The sequence below is a fragment of the Taeniopygia guttata genome, chromosome 3 (assembly GCF_048771995.1).
Source record: "Taeniopygia guttata chromosome 3, bTaeGut7.mat, whole genome shotgun sequence".
Classification (NCBI taxonomy): domain Eukaryota; kingdom Metazoa; phylum Chordata; class Aves; order Passeriformes; family Estrildidae; genus Taeniopygia; species Taeniopygia guttata.
Genome location: NC_133027.1, coordinates 34,470,744 through 34,493,961, shown reverse-complemented (window position 1 = coordinate 34,493,961; position 23,218 = coordinate 34,470,744). Strand labels below are relative to the sequence as shown.

Sequence of the window (23,218 nt, the reverse complement as noted above, 5' to 3'; positions counted from 1 at the left end):
CCCAAACCCAAAACCAAACACAAACAAGAAAGGATACAATTTCTGGCTGTAAAACTCAGATTCTCCATGAAAAACATGGAGAATCTTCTTCTTCTAACAATCAACAATGTGCCTTCCCTTCTTGTAAGCAACGAACAATAAGACAGTCCTCTTTCTCTCTTGTTTCAGAATTGTTTTCTGTTGGTGATTTCCAAAGACTCAGGCTGGCCCCATGCCTAGAATAGCAAATGTAGTCAATGTAAAAGTTGATTATAAAACTATTTGAATGAAACTTTGCATCTCTTGTTTGCAAGTATAATTAAATAGTATATAAAAATCCGCTAGCACGTAAGTCAAAATATTATTATGATTAAACTGAAATGTTTGAATCTGCAGACAAGTTCTATTAGCCACACACACTAATTTATTTTACCAATGACCATGACTGGGCTTTACCTAGACACTGGCCAAAACATGCCACAAAATTGGAGATGTCTTAGAAGCTGAATGAGAAAACTACTTTCTTGCCTTCTTTCAATCTCAAATAAATAGCAGGGTACTGTGTGTGCTGAAAGGGAATCGTTTATGTTGGACTAAAACAGAGAAGGAAAAAAAGATGCAAAGGCCAGAATAAAAGTAGGCTGGATGCCTGGAAATAAATATGAATATATTCAAAAATATTTCAAACTAAGGATGTGAAAAATGGAAAGCCCAAACCAAAACTAGAGAAGGAACCTAATATAATTCAGTTTTAAGACTAAGTGGGATAATATCCAATCTAAAGCAGGGCAAACTTGCTTCTGAGACCTGAGAAAAGGGAAATTTCTTCTCCTTACTTGCTCTGATGTGACTCTTGAACTATTCTTTTGTTTTCTACAGGTTTGCTCTGCAAATAATCCATAATCTTTTGCCTACAACTCCTGCAAAGGCAGCATGATCATAATGCAACCTTCTTGTGAAAGAATAGCAATTACCTGTCAATTGACCTGCAAGATTGCAGGTTTTGACTGTCTGAAATGAAGCAGAATTTAGGCCAGAAAAAGTGTGCTTTCCCCTTCACCAAGGGCTTTCACTGCTAACAGTACAAGGTTTTTATGCTTTCACCAGAGGAATACTCTTGTCTGTCTGGGCTTGCCAGACAAACACCACCACTGTCCATGGCAAAGGCACAAGGAGAAAGATGACAGCATGTGCCAGATGGTGCTTAATAAAAACACTCTTTATGCACTTCCTACCACAAAATCTGGGAAGGCCTTTTCTGCTAAGGTTTCCATAACTTTACCTTCAAGAAAATGAAGAAATATCAAACTAAACCTGTTAGTTGGTACATAGGCAGAAGACCATAAGAGGCTAAATGCTGCTACAAAACCACAACCAAAATGAGGATTGTTATTCTCTGTTATTCCACATTTGTATTGCAGTATATATACTATCAGGTAATTTTTTGCTGGTTTTGTTGTTTTGTGATGAGCAGTATCTCTCTTGAGGCTGCAAAATAAAGAACTTGGTAATCATGTTTATTATAATGCACCAGAAGAATAATGGTCTCTCAAATAATATAGATTCAGAAAAGGTTAGTGACAGAAGGACCATGATCTTTGTTTAAAAATTATCAGTAAGGGTAAAAATAGAATGACTGCATAAAAAGATCAAAATCAAGAGCATGGACAAGAGGAACACAGAAAAGCCTAGGCAACATAAAATGTACTAAACTGTAGACACTGAGGGAAGGAAAAGAAAGTTATTTCCAAATGTAAAAAGTGACAGTGAAGGAGAGCTAATACAAAAAATATTATAGAGTATATTCAAAATATTGTCATTTAAAACATCGCATAATAAAGAAGGTTTTAAGAAAACATGCATTAACAAAACCAAACACTGAATGAGCAAGAAAATCCATCAAACCAGAGGCCAGACAGAGACAGAGAAACAGGCAAGTCAGAAGCAATGAATGGTGAGAAAACACATCAGATAGGTTAATAGAGAGAAGGAAAACAGGATTCTAGTCAAATACTGGATGACTTGTATTGTATATAGGACAAATTACACGACAGGCAAAGGAGCAGTTAGTAGAAAATAAGCCTGTCATTTAATCCTAGGAGCTGGTTTGAACCCGAGCGGATGAGAAATGTGGTTTAAGTGGTTTCTGTAAGATCAGTATCCCAGAAGCCTAGCTAAAGAACATAAACAGAAAGATGGTGTCAATCACACTTGTTGGAAGCAAAATGGTAGAGGAATGGTTTAACTTAATCCCTGAGGGTTGAACATTGACTCTAACTTTATCTTCGGGTTTCAGCGTATATTTAAGAAAACCCCTCTGTTCCAATTGCTGCCCAAAGATTTTGACATTCCTGTTCTTAACTTTCTTCCTTTCTTCATAGCTAACAGGATCACTGATCAAACCAAATCCAACAAATGTCAAAGGCATTCTTTCAAGGCCAGTATGTGGTCTCAAAGCATCTCACTTCTTGGCAATGACTAAAAGCAATAAGATTGGGCCTGAGACCAGATGATGGTTATTATTTTTAGGGAAAGGTATTTGTGTATTCATATCTAGTCATATGTTCCATCTAAGACATCTTATTCCAAGGTTGGTTCTCATTCCAGTCGGCTACGCATCACTGACTCTCATGGGAAACTCAGAGTTTCAGTCTTGTGCTTACTCACTGGAAAACTCTCTTCCACAAAGACATCTGGTGTCCCATACAACTAAACAGCAACACGGTGTTTTAATCTGGGGGGAGATGTTGCCCCATCACTTCAGGCTTCAGAGCATGGGCTCACATTGGTGGGAGCACCGCAGATAGAGGATAGAAATGCCTTTCACCAGCTACTGCTCTGCATTTCACTGCTCTGTGAACTCCAGCTACATTTTATAAAAAGAACCAAAAGTATTTAGCTATAAATTAAAAATAAACAGGAAGACCTTATCTGAAAAGGCAGTCAGTCACAAGTAAGTGTGTATGCATGTAAGGATACATAAACAGTTGATGATGGAGGATCTGCCAGCACAGTGGTGTCACTATGTAGGATTTGCCATTTTATAGGTCTCAGAGCAATTTATAAGCATTGTTAGTGTTCAGAATCAAGAAAAGCAGGAGAAAAAAATCCTTTGCATTTGGAAATACATCCTTTTTGGTGGTGGGATTGACTTAATGTAGCTGCATACTGAACTTTTTGCTGATTTAGAAGCATGCACAAGACTAGACCAAAAACAGTTTTAATGGGACGCAGATAAACTATTAATGTAATCTTTCCCAAAACCAAAAGAAGGAGGAGGTCTGGTCCTGCAGGCAGACAGATATCTACATCTCAGCTAATACAAAGGAGTAATTTTGAAATGTTGGTATCTTGTAAACAAGTCAGTACAAATAAAACTGAGCCACATTTTTTGACATTTTCTTATTTCCAGATTTCCATCTCCCATTGCCAATGCTTCAGTTATACACAGTGACTGCTTTCCTGTACATGGGCAGGATCACAAAATCCCTTTGTCTGTGCATTTGTTTCTGTAGGCTCACAGGGCTGTTTTTTTACACATCAGTGACAAATATAATTTACAAAATGTTTCCCCTTTTTTGTCATTATTTATTTCCTAACCCATTAGTGAATCTTATCCCAATCATCTTAGTAACAACACATCTGAAGTTGACATATAAAGGCAGGAGAGACTGCCCTCATCACACAACCTTATTGATGTTTCTGCATCAACTGTGATTCTTGGCAATCCAGTTCATCCTTTCCCAGCCTGGGTCGATGAAGTCATACCCACGACCTCAACAAAGAGAGATTCAATTTCTCTTCACTTATGTTAGGTGGGCTTTTCAATGTTCTCCTAAGAGAGGTTGAGGCTCCCAGATGCCTGTGAGAAACAGCTCAAATTTATTTCATCTGCCATTGATAACAGCCATGTGCCTCATACTCCCTGAAGAAAAGACATAGTACTGCTTGGGATTTGGGATCCCAATGGTAGATGTGTTTTACATTTCTCTAGTTCACTGAATACCTCAGCACCAGGGCTGCTGGTTAGATTTCCTATGGGAAGGAGGGCTCAATGCCTTTGTCAGCTCCACCTGCTTTCCCAGTAAAGCTAGAAGGAAGATGGCTGGAATTTTACTTGTCTAACATTCAACTTGCTTGTGCTTGTGAATTTCTGTCTGTCTGTCTGTTCAGGGACCCACCAGACAATTCTCCCCCAGTCCAGTAATTTTGAAGCCATTGGATAATCTCAGTTAAGTCTGATGCAAGACTGGAGCTCTCTCTCAAGTGTTTCTACAGCCTAGCCCTTGACCATGTTGTACAGAGTAACTCACATCTACTTTCAATACAGAGCATAGTGTTTGAGGGCATTTCTGTTCTTTTCCATCTTGATTTCTTCTACCCTCTTTGTGCGAGATGGGAGACTGGTAATGGATATAGGATTTGTCCAGTTTCCCAAGAGATGAATGTACTGATGCAATTGGTGTCCCAAGGAAGAGAAAGGCTGGAGCCATCACAGTTCTTTCTGTGCCAGGCATTCAGCTCCCTTAACTCCAGGCCACCTCCTTTGTAGTCTATTCTTGTTACTAGCTTCCACTTATCTTCACCTATAGTCTCTGTTACTTTAAAATATTAATACATATTCATTTCCCCTTCCGTTCTAAGAAGCCCAGAACAAAAGAGAATCCTGCCTTAATATTTCTTTACTGCTGCTAGGATTGTCACAGGTCAACATCATTCTCTTGCAGATAAAATCTTTCAGTGGTATACAAAAAAAATGTTCACTCTTCCAGCAAAACCTGTATTTTTATCAAGTATGAATCATTCAGGAACTGTGTTAAGTTTGACAGCTAACAATGGAAGACAATAAAAATTAATAGTCCTCACTTTTTTTCTGAGGTGTCAACAAAATTTAATTCATTATGGCAAAATTTTGCCTTTCAACCATTTTTCCATTACTTCATTTTAACTTTTAGATGATAATTTTAGCATTATATTTCTATATATATTCAGGGTTTTATATTGAAGTTTTGACCAAGTGAAATAACCCAATGGCTCTAAACACAGCATTTTCTGGAACAATAGACCTTTAACTCACTAATAAACTCTCCTTATAAACTACATTCTGTAGAGCTCAGCAAATAATAGAGTTTGTAGTCTGGGACTGAACCAAAAAGGTTAAAAAAGAAATTTCATTCAAGCCAAATCAAAACAGAAACAGACATTACAATAAAAAATTAAAAATTGGCTAGGCTATTAGAACAAAAAAGTTTTTCCTCCTATATTAAGGATGGTAGCAACTCTGCCCTTAGATATCTTATTAGCCATTGATTTGCCATATTCAGCCCAGCATCTTAAGTGGTTTCCGTCCATGGGAAGGCTCCTTTTTGGTGGACATAATGAGAAAATACCTTCCTGGCTCAGACTGTGTCCTATGGGAGCACTTGTCCAGTGTCTCTCTTGCCAGACAAGAACTCTGTGAGTCTTGGAGACATCCAAGCATGGGCTAGAATGGCTCTACTTGCTTTTTTTTTTTTTTTTTTTTTCCCTCTTCTCTCACTTTTAAGCCTATATGGAAGCACTGAGCAGTACTGGTTTCATATAAGCTCTGGCCTGACACTACCTTCACCACCATCACCATCCTTGGTCAGAAAACCACATCTACTTAACTTGAAATGACAGATTTTGTGAGTGGGGACACAAGGAGCAGTTATCAAGCACCAGATCCTGTGAATAAGGAGGTTTAGAGGCTTTGCAGGGCCTAAAGTGACTTGCCCATCACCAGAAATCCTTCAGTCTCTATATATAGCAACACGGCAGCTTGGTCTAGTTGCTGGTGTTGCTCGGACAAGCAGAAGAGGGGACTTGCTTGAAAATTAAGCTCTTGAGTGAAAAATAAAAAAAACAGAGGCAGAAATTAAAATCAAAAAGGTTTGTTTTCACAGGAAAATATTGGCAATACAACAAATCTGGGTAATGCCCTGAGTACCAATGCTAGCAAGCCCCATTTGCCCATGTTTTCTTGTCTCAGGATCAAATTCCCTGGTGTCCCCCAAATTCTAAATATCTCATAGGATTACTTTGTCATTTGAGAGAGCTGTAATGCCATTTTCTTGTGTGGGTTTTAGGTTTCTAATAAATACATGTTGACAGGAATGTCAAGAGGTCTTCCTCTCTCCAGCAGGCTGCTTACCTTCAGGAAGATCACAGGAACCTCTCGGAGTTTCCATCACATTTTGCACAACTAGCCAGGGAAGTGGGCTGAAAACAGCAGCAGATGCCAGAAGTCCTAATACTTCCCTTTCCTCTGCTCCTGTTGCTGCTTAGCCTGCAATATGATACTAAGCACTAAGAATAAGCTTGAACATCTGTGTGATTCAGGCAGTCCTCTTGGTGGATATGAAGTCTAATCCTCTTTATTTTGATGTTCTCCTTTTCTGGCTTTCCTGATTCAGATTATCTGCTTTATACAAGATAGATCACCCTTCTCTTGCCTTGCTGGCTGAGCAGCACATAACTAAAAAGACAGGTTTTGCATTTGCCACCAATTATTAAATTGTTTTACTAAAACTAGGAAAAACTTGGTATTTTCTGGGATGCTGAAACCAAGTTTGTTCTCTGCAAGACATTCAAATCTAATTCAAATTTTATAGAATTCTCTCTTTTCTTCTGAGACATACCTGAATATTGCTACAAAAAATGCCTCTGTAAACGGTTCTTGAAGTAAAGAAACTTCACCATTGTGTCCCCGTAGCTACCAGGTTCTCTTCCCACCAAAATATTTGTAGATATTTTTTGCTTATTTGACAGTGCTCGGGAGATAATAAAATGCTTCACAATACAGATGAGAAAAGCCAAATTACTGCCTGCAGCAGTTTGGAAACATGGCATGGTGACAGGGATGACAATAGAATAGGGGAGCACTGTCAGAAGGAAAAATCAAGTATGATCAGTGAGACCATGCTGCTGTTCCCTGAGACTTGCTGTGCAGCACAAAGAGGCAGAAAATCAAGGATTTCTAAACTATGAAACACAGAATTCCATTTTCTTGGAAGCAGATTTTCTTTAATGAAATACTGATTTTTAAAGAAATGTAAATAAAAAATATAAAAAAACAGAGTTGTTGTCATCAGCTCAGAAAAGTATATTGACTTCAACAGCACCATGGTCACATAAACTCTTATTTTTTTTCCACAATGATAATAGTATTGAAAAAAATCTGAGCCAATGACTAGTGTAGAAATACTGGTATCAGTAATGTTTTATTTCTCAAATATTTTGCCATTTTGAATTCTAATTACTGAAGTAATTACTGAAGTTTTCCCCCTCAATTTTTCTAAAATAGTTTTCAAATGAACCTGGTTTTGCTGTTTACAGCAAACTGTAGACAGAACAACATAAGAAGACCTCATTGAAGAAAAATGTCATGATTTCAATAGATTTTAATGCTATTCTTCTATCAAAAGAAATGTTTGGTTACAGAAACTACTTTAGGCTCGTCACATCCCTTGTCTGACTTGGGAAAACAAATCTAGGAAGTTCTTTATTTTCATCTATTTTTCTAAGTGAAAACTGCACCATTGACTTCATATGATTTAAAACTTGCTGTGGTGTGAGCCACAAGACTTTCTGCAGCTAGTTATAGAGTTATTTCAGTCTGAAACACCACCAAAAATAACTAGCACAAACTCATTATTTTTAAAGAAAACAAACTTATTTTTTTAGAAATTCAGAATGCATACATTTTTGCATAGACTTGTAATATCAGCTGAGGGCAGTACTAAAAATCAAACATCCTTTAAAAATATATGCTTTCTTCCAGTAAAGGATTTCAGGAATCTATGCAGCAAGACAGCCTGGATTTCTTCAAAGAATAGAATTCTAATTGTTATTATTCATATAGCAATAGCATCTAAATACTTCTGTGATTTTCAAGCCTCAGGGATGTTGAGTAATGTGCAAGGAAGATAGATGCTGCTCCAAAGCATTACTGTTTGAGATGAACAAGCAGCACAAAGGATAGGCGATGAGGGAAAAAAGAAAAAAAGACACAGAGGAAGCAGTGATCTACACAAGACATGCAAATGAAACAAGATGAAATTAAAATCTTAACCCCTCACTGCAATGTCTTGTCCAAGCAGATGAATTGTCATATGGTGATGGCACAGTGGCAAATTCTAGCCCAGCAAAATCAATGGTAGATTTTCTCAACAGTTTCAGACTAAGAATTAAAATAATTTTGAAAACCCCACTGTGTGTCTGGGGCCCACCCAGCGTAGCAGACATGGACCTGCTTGACCAGGGATCTGGAACACCTCTCCTATGGGGACAGACTGAGAGCTGGGGGTGCATACCATAGAGGCTCTGGGAAGACCTTATAGCAGCCTTCCAGTACCTGGATGTGGCCTACAAGGAAGATGGGAAGGGATTCTTTATCAGGGAATATAGTGATAGGAAAAGGTGTAACAGTTTTAAACTGGAAATTAGTTTAGATGAGATATTAGGAAGACATTTTTTACTATGTGGGTGGTGAGACACTGGAGCAGGTGGCTCAGAAAATATGTGGATGTCCCATCCCTGGAAATGTTCAAGGCCAGGTTGGATGGTGCTTTGAGTAACCTGGTGTAGATAGTGTCCCTGCCCATAGCAGGGGGTTTGGAACTAGAGGATCTTCCAAATTCTTTCCAATCCAAACTATTCTATGATTTTAAAAGGGATTTGAAGACTATGACACTTTATCGACCAACGTCATTGTCAAAGTTCCTACTGACTCAGTGACCAAGGTCTTGTATTTCAACTCTATGAAGCATCTGCCTGCTCCTAAAACTTAAGTCTTTTTGCAGTTTTCTTCTAGAGAGTTATTGAAGAACTTTTATTGATTCTCAGTGAGCCTGCCTCTAGTTTTTCAAGTTTATTACATTTGGAGCTATGGAAAAATTTCCAATACACAAAAGGAACTCTTCTAAATATGCTTAGTCAGGCTTTCTTAAATACTGAGTTCCTACAAATTCAGCTACTTAATATATGGCACAAGTTAACATATGTACAAATATATTTAATTATCCTAAACTGCTTTGTTCTGAAATCTGTGAGATATACCTAAACATACTGACACAAATTTTTCCATTTTGTTTTGTGATGCACTCTTTGTCAATAAAATACAAAGCAAAATCTAAACATGGGTTTAGAATCTCTTGGTAGAAACTGGCTTCAGATTCCAGATTCAAAGAGATAGAGATTCAGCAGAGCAAAACCCTAATTATAATCAGAAATATGTTAAATTTGAACAGTTTCAATTATACACTTAAAAAAATTTGATTGCATAAGTAATTATTTCTTTTCACTCTGAACAGCTTATGGACTAATGGACTAGTTCATTATTAATATTTTTTTTACTCATAAATATTCACAGAATAATCAGGATGATCTTCAGATTCAGAATGTTCACCAGATGCTTTCTCTGACCACTTTTTGTTGTTATTTATGCTGTGTGATTAGCCACTCGAACCATATGGCATTGTTTCTAGTCCCTGAATCAGTGACAAATGCTTAGATCTGGATAGTGATGAAAAAAGTTAATTTCAATTATGAATTTTCAAATGAAAAAATCATGTCCCAAAAATCTTTTCTTTTTCATGAATTGTGAATATTTCCACCCATTCCATGTGGACATCCAAGCAATGATGAAAAGCATAACACATAAATTAATCCTAGGACATTTCTTTTTCTTAAAGTTTACACAGACCATTCTTTTCTCATTTGACAAGCTCCAGCTTTTCCATAGGCTCTACATTTTAATGACAGCTACATTCTTTGGACCTTGATCCATCATCATCATCATCATCATCACCATGATCATCATTATTATTAACCTTTGAACTTGTTATTTCTTCAATTAATTCAATGTATTGATTCAATCAGCATATTTACTTTTCAAAACATGCTTTCAAATAAATATTTCTGGGCAAGGCAGACATATTGGCTCATTCCTTTAAGAAAACAAATACCATTTTAGGAATATTAGGGGGAAAGCCATATAAATTGGCACAATTCTTAAAGATTTCTGCACATAGCAGCACATTTTTTCACAGTTATATAAAAGTCAACTTGAAAGTTTCTGAGAAAACTAACACTTTTTTTCAATATCTGGAAATGATTCCTACATAAAACCAATGTGTATAAAACTTCCAAATTTTAAGACTATTAAAAACATAGTCCACATGGCATATTTCATAATACTAGTCTATTCTATTCATACCTGTTACATCAGTCATCATCTTGATATCTAAATGCACAAAGCTAAAAAATTTGTTTTAGTATTTAAAAAAAATCAAACCTGACGTCTCAGAGATCACAGAAATTTACTTCACAAAATTATCAAGAATTTGATCTACTCTCAGCATCTTTATTCTCAGTATCTTTAAAATAAACTGAGGGAAAACATAAAAATATAACTACTGATGAAGTTTATAATTTTGCTATCTGCAAAATAACAAGAAATTTGAGGGACACAAAGTTCAGTCAGTTTTGATTAAAATACTCTTTAACTCATGCAAATATAAGATGCTATGTGTATGAAGAGTAACACAATTCACAGTCATTGAATAATGACTCTCCTGTGAGAGACAGTGATAGGCAGGGTCTTAGGGCATTAGGGCTTGGAAGAGCTGATCTGACTGTCATGGTTGTCCATTCTCCATGTAAAATTCTATAAGCAGCAAAACAGAGGCGATCCAGTCTGGGCACCAAACAGCAACAGAATCTGAAATTTGACCAGCCCTTCCACAGGCAGCTGGTTTCTGACATTATTAATTCATTCAAAACTCAGCCTTTTTCTTCCATCATTCCAGTGTTCAATAACAAAAATGTCATTTCATAATGAGCAACATTTTTAAATAGAAACAGTAGAAGGGAGTCCTGCTCTTTGGTAGTGTTTTTCCTTCTTGAATCCAAGTCTTGTTGCCATGCTGTAGTCACATGTTTAGAAGGGTTGCATTAGCTACTGTAACTGAGGAGTGCTTCAGGAATTATCCACTGTTATTGACAAATTTCAATCCATGTTTTTCACGCATGGCCTCTAGAAAACAAAGCAAAGATTTTCACAACCTTCTGGCATGTTTTTCAGAATTACGGAAAACAGCATGCCACTTTACAAGATTTCTGTGGTATCAACAAGTGGTGCATTTGTATAACAGCTATGCACAGCCTGATATATCCCCCCAGAATTGGATCTACCATGCATAAACAATCCATGCAGATCCATGCATTCATTATGAACTTAATTATGGCTTCTACAGATACAGCAGTCAGACTGGAGCAACTTTACCTGCGTAGTAGCATTCAACCTGCTAGAGGCCACCAAACAAACAGAGGGTCATAGGAAAAAGTGAATTATGCCCAAAAATCACTTAGATAAAACAGAGTGGAAGAAAGGATTCAAGAAAAAGCAGAAATATAGCAATTCTAATGCAAACTGTATATTTTAGTGCAAGCCTGGGTTACTCACTGACAATCCTGAATATGACTCCAAGGATCAGCTCCCCATGAGTTAGGCAAATCTGACAGAATCTTTGCATTTATTTCTGTGCACACACACACACACACACACACACACACACACCCCAAAAATATTACAAATGTGTAGGATATGCCACTTTAATGTGCAGGAGGTACTGATTATTCCAGAGGTTCAGAGAACTTTCTGGTCTGCCAATGATAAGAGGAGCGAGAAAAAGAGTAGAGGGGCAAAGGAAAGAGAAACAGAAAAGACAAAGGTGAAGAAGAGAAAAAATAAGAGAAAAGAAGAGCAGAGAGAAAGGGAGAAGAGAAAAATCCTAGTCCTTCACATAAAACAGATCTTTTCAGGATGCACGAAAATGCCTGATGACATTGCTTGTTTGGAAGAATTGTTTCTTGTTATATCCCAGAACATTTCTCCTGCTACTTCCAGTGCTGGTTCAACTCAGTCACTTCACTCTGGAGAAAATAATATGTTTTGGATAAAAAATCCACAGTGAACTCTCTGTGCTTTTCACCACTTTTGCAGTACTCCAACCATTTGTTTGTGTTCTCATTTAACTGGTTTCATTCCTCTAAGCCCACTGAGTGCTGTCATATACTTTTGTTGCATTTATAATGAATTTTGAATACTTCAAATAGATGAAGAACCTGAGATGATGCTGTGTGACCTATCTGTCAATAGCATGAAATAGACTTCTTGGTTGCACTTCTGGCTCTCTCCTTGTCTTCCATCTCTTCCAGCATTTGAGCAGCATATTAATCACACACACCCTGACTGATCACCGTCCAACTTCAGCCTTTCTGGAGGCTCAAGTTTTTATGAAATTGCACCAAAGATGAAGCTGGCTAGCTGAGCACAGAACATAAAACAAATTAAGCCAAGAAAAAAAAATGGTAAAGAAATGTGATGTAAGAAAAAAAATCCTCAGTGTATACAGTAAAATCTGTAACTTCCTTTCCTATTGGAGTTGAGGACAGAAGGATGGTTATTCATCACTTCTATCAACAGCAATTTTCATGCTTCTACATTTGCAGTAGCACAAGTCATACTTTGACTGGAGAATATTCAGGCCTTGCAGTATCAGTCAGGAGGAAGAAGCCACAAAATTACATATGAAGCCGCAAAATTAAACTAAAGGAGGAGATGGAGAAGGAGGCAATTCTTCTGATGAAAATGGAGGGCTTTCACACAGGGTCTGAATTTCACCCACAAGGTCTACTTTGAACTAAGGGACTAGAAGGATTATATTTTTCTTATAATATGTATGTTTCTAAACTCAGCTTTTTCTGGAAACAGCAAATACTCATAAATAAATATCTGCACTTTAATTGTACTTGCATTGCATAATAAAATCTTTTTAGGAATTACTATCTCATCACTATCTAGATTTCTAAGACAGGAAACTTCTGTGACCAAGGTGTCGTGGTTTGACACGGAAAAAGAATTTTTCCGGAAGGAAGAAGTCAATTTGGACATTGACCAATTGAAAGTGGACACGCCTCTGAGAACACAGAGGGGTTAAAAGCAGAATTCCCAGGAGAACTCGCTCTCTTGGGTTCCGGTCAGCGGTCAGTGCAGGACTCTCCCCTGCCCGGCCACGAGCTGGGTGGGGGAGGGGAGAAGCCATGTGGCCTTCGGAGGTAGGCCCAAGGGTGGAGGGACCGGAACCCGGGTTGGCCCCCTGCAGATGGAAGGGTGGACAAAATCTGGGATGTCTCCATTCCCCCCAGAGTCTCTCTCTCTCCCGAGAGAGAAAAAAGAGACAGTGGTGGTTTTGCCAGCAGTTTACCGCGGGGAAGGAGAAGAGCGGGGGGGCCGCAAGGTGCCCAGCCGCCTGTGGGAGCTGGAGCCTGGGCAGCGAGCCATTTCTGGGAGTTGGGACTTTTAACCCTTCTTGAGAAATGAAAGCTTTGTGAAATTTTTCTCCTCCTTAGTTTGAAAAAGGGAGAAAGAGAGACAGCCTGGGACCTGGGATGTTGGAAGGAGAAATTCTAGGTGGAAGGAGATGATGGAGTGGCTGTTTGGCTGGACTTTTTCTTGGTAGCCACAGATTGAACTGATCTTCTCCTCCAAGAGAAACTGTATTTTAGGAGAATGCTGGTGAGCCAAGAGACCTGCTTCAGCTGGGAAAAGACAGAAGTAGAGCGAACAGTGAAAAGTTAAGGAGGTTTGTGGTGGTGCCCCCTGTCTTCAGAAAGGAAGAAGAGAAGAAGAGCTCTGTTCGTGGATCCTCGGCCCCAGGGGAAAATGGGGGGGACTGTTGGTCCCAAAAATGAAAAACTGAACTGTTGTTTTTTCCCCTCTTGGCAGGGCATCCTTGAAAGGAAAAAAAATCCTAAAAGCAGTCTGTCCATCCATGCATTAGTGGTGAGAGCACTGTGCATGGAAAGGAGAGGGTCACCACTGGCAAACTTTTTTCTCCGGGCGGTGCCATGTGGTGACATGGAAGCACAGGGTGTGGCAGCTGTGTTTCTTGGGGGGTCTGTGGCACAAGAGAGACTCCTCTCTCCCTGCAGATGAACTGAATATTGATTATCTGAAAAGTAAAAACCTGATTGGGGTCCAGATTGTGTCTCACTGTAGTTTATTAAAGTTGAGTGGTAGGAAGAAGAATGCTTTGGAAGGTTTTCATTTTGAATTGTGTGTGTTTCTTTCTTCTTCCCCCCCCCCCCCCTTTTATAGTAGCATAGTGATAATAAAGTTTTTTTCCTTATTATTAAGCTTGAGCCTGCTTTGCTCTGTTCTCGATCGCATTTCACAGCATTCAGTTGAGAAATTGCATTTTCATGGGGGGCACTGGCATTGTGCCAGTGTCAAACCATGACATTTTTGGTGGAGAATGCGGGCAAATTGAAAGATAAGATGGTGATAAAATGAAAGCTGTGAGATGAGATCAAAGAGGATTAAGAGCAAAGCATGTGTTGGGTGGAAAAGTGAATTGGGGTGGAGGTTTTAGTGTAAGTTGCTGTTTTACGTAGAGGTGTGTTGAATGTAATTTTGGTAATGATTTTTGTAATCTGTGTTCTCAGAGGCGAAGGGTGGAGTGTCGTGGTTTGACACGGAAAAAGAATTTTTCCGGAAGGAAGAAGTCAATTTGGACATTGACCAATTGAAAGTGGACACGCCTCTGAGAACACAGAGGGGTTAAAAGCAGAATTCCCAGGAGAACTCGCTCTCTTGGGTTCCGGTCAGCGGTCAGTGCAGGACTCTCCCCTGCCCGGCCACGAGCTGGGTGGGGGAGGGGAGAAGCCATGTGGCCTTCGGAGGTAGGCCCAAGGGTGGAGGGACCGGAACCCGGGTTGGCCCCCTGCAGATGGAAGGGTGGACAAAATCTGGGATGTCTCCATTCCCCCCAGAGTCTCTCTCTCTCCCGAGAGAGAAAAAAGAGACAGTGGTGGTTTTGCCAGCAGTTTACCGCGGGGAAGGAGAAGAGCGGGGGGGCCGCAAGGTGCCCAGCCGCCTGTGGGAGCTGGAGCCTGGGCAGCGAGCCATCTCTGGGAGTTGGGACTTTTAACCCTTCCTGAGAAATGAAAGCTTTGTGAAATTTTTCTCCTCCTTAGTTTGAAAAAGGGAGAAAGAGAGACAGCCTGGGACCTGGGATGTTGGAAGGAGAAATTCTAGGTGGAAGGAGATGATGGAGTGGCTGTTTGGCTGGACTTTTTCTTGGTAGCCACAGATTGAACTGATCTTCTCCTCCAAGAGAAACTGTATTTTAGGAGAATGCTGGTGAGCCAAGAGACCTGCTTCAGCTGGGAAAAGACAGAAGTAGAGCGAACAGTGAAAAGTTAAGGAGGTTTGTGGTGGTGCCCCCTGTCTTCAGAAAGGAAGAAGAGAAGAAGAGCTCTGTTCGTGGATCCTCGGCCCCAGGGGAAAATGGGGGGGACTGTTGGTCCCAAAAATGAAAAACTGAACTGTTGTTTTTTCCCCTCTTGGCAGGGCATCCTTGAAAGGAAAAAAAATCCTAAAAGCAGTCTGTCCATCCATGCATTAGTGGTGAGAGCACTGTGCATGGAAAGGAGAGGGTCACCACTGGCAAACTTTTTTCTCCGGGCGGTGCCATGTGGTGACATGGAAGCACAGGGTGTGGCAGCTGTGTTTCTTGGGGGGTCTGTGGCACAAGAGAGACTCCTCTCTCCCTGCAGATGAACTGAATATTGATTATCTGAAAAGTAAAAACCTGATTGGGGTCCAGATTGTGTCTCACTGTAGTTTATTAAAGTTGAGTGGTAGGAAGAAGAATGCTTTGGAAGGTTTTCATTTTGAATTGTGTGTGTTTCTTTCTTCTTCCCCCCCCCCCCCCCTTTTATAGTAGCATAGTGATAATAAAGTTTTTTTCCTTATTATTAAGCTTGAGCCTGCTTTGCTCTGTTCTCGATCGCATTTCACAGCATTCAGTTGAGAAATTGCATTTTCATGGGGGGCACTGGCATACTTACATTCCATGTTTGGGAGGAAGTAGAAGACTGTCATGCATTAGAATATAATTTCATTTGTATAAAGATCTCTACACCTTTTATTAAATATGGGGGAGGGGAGGAATCTTTATTATTATTTTGACAGAAATCAATTTATTTTATTTTCTTCAGGGCAGCATGTCAGTGATGAGACACCACAAAACACACATCTACCAACATAGTCACACAAATTTCAAGCAGGAAGATAGAAATTACTTATAATAATTTCAGAGGTTTGACTTCAGTGCATCCTTTGGGATTCTCAGCTACCATTGCACATTTTGACAAATGAAACTAGCAACTGGAACACAGCCCTTCCATCTCTGTTTACACACTTTAAAAAACATGAACAATCAAATCTGTGAAGCATAGAAAGAGAAAAGGAAAATTACATAAAGAAGCTGAAGAGAATGACAAAACAAAAGCAAACACTTTAGATAAAAGAAGAGCAGAAGGCCAAGTTTATGTTTTCAGCTTTGCAATATATTATTTCCTGATGTACAGTTTCTCACAGAAGTGATTCTGAAAATAAGAATATCCAGGGTAGTTATTCAGTTCTATAAAGTAATATTGGCAAGCTATCAATTTCTTTTTATCCTTACAAGATAAAGAATTTTCTATTTGTTGAAGCTGCAAACCAAAAAAATGAAACTTCAGTAAGTTTTAAATAAAAATAATTTGGTATTGTATCCTAATTTAAAGCATATGCCAAACTAAAACAAGGTTCAGTTAATTTATCTCTTCTTCAGAAGTCTCACTGTTCTTCAAGGGTCTCACTGCTTTGCTGCCAGAAAACATCTTCTCATTTCTACTCTGAGGCTGGTGACAATGAACTGTTCAACCCTAACACACTTGGACTGCACTCATAGAAAATGTGTTTGTTACATGGTCCCTACCAACAGCAGCACAACCACACCAGAACTCTCTCCTGTCTGGAAGCAACAAGGAACATGAAGATGAAATTCTGTCTCCCTCCACCCAGACGGAGTCTCAGCCAGGCAGGCTCAGGTGGACTCACAGAACAGCAATGAGACTTCCAAATTCCATCAGTCAGGATGCAAACAAACCCTGACCATAAGGAAGCAGGACTTTTAATACAGATTAAAAAATTTCTTGCAATCAAAGACAGAAGATACGTTCCTCCCATATACTTATGTTATTCTGGTCAAAGCTGTACTAACTGTCCTGGAGTGGCTTCAGTTCGGAATAAAACGTTACATCTAGATCAAGGCAATCCCCACAGTCTCACAATACATAATTTTGAAAAAAAAATGTGCTCTTGATATTTGCAACAATTAAAAATAAGTTTCTCTTCTTAAAAAATGAACTCATGGAGTAGCTGTGTTCAAAAAATCTACAAATGCACCAGACATGGACCAGGCAGTCTCAAAGCTGCAACACTGTGCCTGGCACACCATAAGGTTTCCTGCAGGACACTGTTATTGCTTCCACTAAATTACCAAGACACAATTTTGTGACAGCTTGGTAAACTTGGTGATGTGGGATATTTAAGCAAGATTAGGAATTTTCTGTTGGACATTTCATCCAGTTACTGCTATTATTGGCATATTTGGTGTTTAGATACTTTTTAGTGCCTTCTGTAAACCAGTAAGTCTAAATAATTTAATTTTTTTCTGGAATTTTATTTCCAGTGAAACCAACCCATGTGCATGCTATCTGATTAAAAAAAAAACCTAAAAAAAAAAAAAAGAAAAAAAAAGAGAAGAAAAAAAGAGAGAGAAAGAAAACTAAGAAAACCCAAGCTTCTAGCAAAAATTAAGGGCCAGACTTAAAAGAGGAAAAAATGCTGACAGTTTTTCTGCTTTGAGGTTCTGTCTTCCCCAAGCAAACCTGTTTTCTTCCCCACAACTTTTGCCTTCCCCATCAAAGATTTGGACTTTTTTTTCCCTTTGAATTCTTATGAAGTCAGTGCTTACCAATTGGAAAACTATCCTGAGAAATGGACTGCTTTACCTTACTTCCTTCTCTTTCACATTTTTCATGTGCTATTCCTGAGAACAGATTCAGGGTCTAACCCAAATCTGCTGCAGTCAGTGGGCTCTGAGCCAGGTTGAAACCCTGGATTGCTAAAGAATCTGTCATCAACCACTGCATAAGCAAAAGATGGACCAGTTTTTATCACAAAGCAGCCCTCTCACATCAGCAATCCCTCTGTTGAAATACCAATTGCTAACCAGGATGTCTGGAACACAGTCTCTGATTTTAGGAAAGCTCTGGACAAAACAAAGACATGTTTTTTCCCAGAGACTGGACAACTCAGAGCACAAGAATGAAGCAGTACTGAGGTTTCATGTTGCATGCTTATAATTAGAGTGAGATTGGTAGTTTCTTCATTATCTTCCTTCAAATCCTTCCTGAAGCTGTCTTTTGTCAACAAAAAAGACAAAAAGTGGCAATGTTATTATGATTGCTTACAAAGCTAAGCCATACCTTCTCACTTATGCTCAATCTGCATCCATTTATTGCCTCATACCAAGAAGCTCTTTATTCTGTATTTTTAAAGCACCTATTAAAATGAGATCCAGACCCATGACTGGCTGCCCTGAGCATCACAACAAGATGAAGGCATGTCAGCCTCAGGCTTCCTGGGTTCAAAAGGCTGATTATTTGAGTGCATCTTTTAAGTTTACCTTGAAAGGTAGCACAGCTGATCTCATAAAATGCGTGGGTTTATGTTTCCATGGAACAAAAAGAGTGCATGACCTACTGTACTGTTTTTGATGCATTTAGCCAACAAACGCACTATCTCAAATGCATAATGCAATGCCATCACCCATGTCGTGGCGTTCTGTGTTGGCAGACTCTGATGTACACAGGTTCCCCCTTTTGCTAACACCACCATACCCATGATGAAAGGAGGCAGCCAGCACACGTCAGGTGGCTGTCAGCTAGGACAAGATAATGGCAGAGTCCATGCAGTAGGAGCTCTATCCTCCAGGTTTTGGATGCTCCAGGCAGAGCATCACCATCTTTCCTGTCAGTAGCATTTTACCCACACTGAGAGAAGGAAGGAGAGTCTGAGCTCAGGTTTTTCTCACATAATTAGGAAAAAAATGAGAACTTGCTGAAGCAGAGGATTTAGCACTCAGGCAATGTTAATGAAGCTCAAGGGATGAGCTTCCATTATTTTTGCTAAGAGCTTATCAGAAAACTTATTACAGGTTGAAAAGCCTACCCTATACTGCTGTTAGTCATCCTGAGTTTGTCCTTCACAGTCACTGGAGATAGAAGACAGTGCTCTGGGTCCTGGTGCTGCTGATACCTCTTTATCAGGTCTTTACAGAGGAAAACAATGTCAGCAATGGCTGATGATGATGTGTTTTGCTTTACTAAACTGTGCTTTCCTAACAAACATACTTCTCTCAGGAATTAATCTTCCTCTGCCTCCATAGCGTTTTTTAACCTGGGAGGTGTGGATTTGTGATTAGCCACAGGAAGAACTCTTACAGTCGATGGAACACCATGTTCCTGAGGTCAGGACCAGCATAACCCAGTAAAAAACAACCCAGCATCTGGAAGGGGTCTCTTTTCCAACACTGGCATATCATACCATTTGATTCCTTTCTGGAAACCACAGTCACTTGCATGTTTTTAAGTCCCAGGCAAAACCAGTCCAGCTGGTTCCTGAAATAACTCCAACTCTATTATGGCAAGGCAAGAAGACAGGGATTTGTTTTTCTTTCTCTTCTGGTTTGTTATTTAGCCCTTTTTAAGAGACACGCATGTGGCAAACATCAAATTAAAATACAATCAGCCTCAACACTGTATTGACAGTGAAGACAATGCTTTCCTTCATACTCATTTGAAGATGGCTTATGTCTGTAACAATATATGTCTGTCACCTTACTACATGCAGAACTACGTGCACTGCCTTTAAAAATGTAGAGGGAACAGAATAAAACACTTGTAATCAAGTTTAGTTTCCTCCAAAACTGAAAAAATACATTGGAACAGATATAAGTATGTGCATTCAGATGCAGATATATACAGTTAAGCACTAAAAGGATAATAAAACCATGTGGTTGAATCCAATTTTTTTAAAAATTGAAAAATACTGAAAGTTGCTCATAAAAATCTTGAAAACAGTACCTAAACCTGAATTAATCTGTGAAAATTTGCTCCTTCATTAAAAAGTTGTAGCTTTGCCTCCCATCCTTCTATCAAAGGCTTGAAATATGGTAGAAAGGCTGCACTAACACCAGATAGAAATGGTTTGTCCAAGTAAAGCTGCCCAAATATGGCTAAGGTTCTGAAGAAGAAAAAAGACAAATGCAAACTTTTTATTGTTTGGCAGCAAATCTATCCCAAAATGTATTTCACTGAGCATGATTCACTGTGGATTGATGGGGCTTGGTCAGGACTTTACATGCAATTGCTTTTATTACCTCTTTCTGGAGCCCACCATGGGGACAGACACAGGGAATAACCAGAGGGAATGGTTCCTTCCTGTTTTCCCTCTGGACAATTATTTTAACCTCTATCATGCCATTCAGATTTGTCAAAAAAATTTAAACCAACCAACTAAATCTAAGGCCTGTTCCATTCTGCGAAAGCCTCATCTTTCCAGAAAGCCAAAGAACCTCTTATTTGAGTATATTTTGGTGAGAACAAGGTTTCAAGTAACCTGATCCTAAATTACAATATCCTGAATACTACCTCTATAACTCATTCTTCTAACATTTTTCTAAATTTAATTTCACTAATGACTCACATTAAAGACCATTTTACTTACAAAATACATTCCTGAAGTAGAATATCATTTCGTACTCATTGAAACACAAAATATGTTCCCTAAGGAGGTTTTGTCTACAGCAGAAAATATTGAAAAATGCTATATTTTTTGAAACCCTCAAACTTGACTTAAGCACAGAAAAACTGGGAAGATAACTTGCACAAATTTTGCAATTTTTCTAATGGAAATGTGGTGTTGTCTGGGTTTTTGGATATTTTTTCTTCTTTTTTTTTCTTTTCTTGATGCTACTAAATGAAAGTTTGCAAACAGTAAAGATACATATTTACTTTAGTTCTTGAAATAGCAGGTGATTTTTTTATTTCCTGAAGACATCAGCCAAGTTGAGAAATAGCATCTCCCAAGAGCTGAGCTGCGGCACACTGAACACTAGAACTCCACTCTGTTCCAGTCCAAGGAAGTCTCCTATTGGAATCAGAGCTTTTTCAGAATTTCTTAGTGAGAGGAACTACCTGGCAAGATCATGATTTTCTTGCATTTTTTATTAGATATATTCTTTGATTTTCCAAGATTCTTTGGTGATTTCAACTTATCCAGCACAGTTGGAATATTATCAATATAAGAACATGAAGGGGAATGTACACCAAGATACTTCACAGAAGCTGGTCCCCATGTTTTTGTCCCCAGTAAAGCTGAGTCAGTTATTTTATGCTAAAATCAGAGCAAAATATGCATTGTCAGAGAGCAGCTGGCATGCTCTGAGATTGATATGGTCATAGCCTAATGTAATGCACCCATGTTCCCAAAACTCATGTACAAATGTATCTCTTGAGCTGTGTGGATTGATGCAGTTCACGGAAAGCCCCTGGAAGATCAGTAACTGACCAGAGACAAATTTCTTTCTCTCCCTCTTTCTTCACTGTTACAGCATGAAGGAACCTTGCCCCATACACCTACATTTCCTGAAACCAGCTCCCCTGGATGACAGACCTTACTGGAAATGGCAACATAGGAAAACAAGCATTCTCCTTACCAACTGATGAAAACATCGGCATAGGAATTTAATAATTAAACCAGAATAATATAAATGCACTGCATTACATCTGAAGTGCTCCTATCCTTATATTACTTAAGACACTGACAAACACAGCTGGCTAGTATTTATTAGCTGATGAGAGATTAGCCAGGGCAGTTTTAGATCCTTTTCAAAGGGAAATTAGTTGTCATCATTATTTATTTAGCCAAATAGTACCCATCAATATTTATGAATGACAGGAAAGTAATGTAGACTTATTTTTGAATAAATTAGAGTAGGACTAATCTATAAGAGTACATAATGCAGAAATGACCTGCTTAACCTTTAGTTACATTTCCCAAATCACAGAGTGAGCAGTCTGTACAGTGAAAGGAAAATAGGCAGACCTGTAGAACAGTGTAATGCTCCATTAAATGTAAGGAATATAATGTAAAATACCAGTTTAAACTGAACAAAACAATGCAGTCAGTATGAGCTCATGGTCATTTTATATACTAAGTAGCAAATTGCTGTGTCTAATATCCCCTTTGCATGCAGTGCATTTCAGCAGGAGATGTGATGCAGCAAAGGCAAAGGGTCAAACAGCTGAGGGGATTTCCTGCCTACAGGCCCCCATTCCATGGGGACGCTGAGGTTCAACAGGCACTGACCCTAGGCAAAGTAACCAAGACCTGTGTAGTAGAAGTCATCTCAATAATTTCTTGCAATCAGAGCATTCTTAAGATGTGTTCATGCTTCTGGGAACGTTTTGCTGAAACTGATATTAGTATCAAAAATTTAGTAAAAACAGAATATCAACTCTTTTATGTTTAAGCATTCACAATATTTGCTGATTATTTTTTCCCATACCTTTTCATGATCTCTTCCAGTACATGAACTGAGGGGCATCAGCTGAGAGGAGAAAGGGGCAGGCTGAAGCTAAATAAAAATGGGTTTTTGCACATTAAGTCGCTCAGCTGCAGGAGTCTGTTCTGCGACATTGTTCAGCTAAAGCATGCATGAGCTTGGTTCTACAGGGCCAAGCCAGGGGTTACTGCTTAGGTAACGCTTCCCTGCTGGACTGTGTCTTTTTATTTGGACACTTTAATTCAAAGTATATCCATATGAAGCTTCAGTGTGACCTGTATACCGAAGACATCACAAATTCTAAAGATTGTTTTACCCCAAGATCTTTATTAAACCTGGAAACTTTAATTTCCTTCTTAAAGAAATTACAAGTAAAATGAATGCAGGAAGTGGGAAAGGGCTTGAAGTCTATGAGAGACAAGACCTCTACAAAGGGAAAAAAACTGACCACAAAAAAGATCAGTTCACAACAGAAACAATGTTATACCTATGGTAGTGTGCTACATTGTACTAAATAGATAGAAAATCATATCAAGATCCCTGAAAACATACTGAAGAGATGGCCAGGAATTGAGGTGGCCAGGAGATAAGACGGCCTGTCAGCTCTGTGCAGTGAAAAGGCAAGAAATGCCTCAGTCAGGCAGTAAAGTCAATGGGATTTTCTGCACAATCTCAGTGGATTCATGAATCCA

The 23,218-nt window shown here is 38.9% G+C and overlaps 2 long non-coding RNA genes across 2 annotated transcripts; both read left to right on the top strand.

Annotated features, from left to right (window-relative positions):
* Positions 1–12,901: 12,901 nt before the first annotated feature.
* Positions 12,902–13,868, top strand: LOC140683675 (uncharacterized). Its single transcript, XR_012054939.1, has 2 exons — positions 12,902–13,119; positions 13,424–13,868. It is a non-coding gene; the product is annotated as an uncharacterized lncRNA (long non-coding RNA).
* Positions 13,869–14,074: 206 nt separating this feature from the next.
* On the top strand, positions 14,075–15,494 carry LOC140683674 (uncharacterized). The gene is made up of 2 exons (XR_012054938.1): positions 14,075–14,745; positions 15,050–15,494. It is a non-coding gene; the product is annotated as an uncharacterized lncRNA (long non-coding RNA).
* The last annotated feature ends 7,724 nt before the right edge of the window (positions 15,495–23,218 follow it).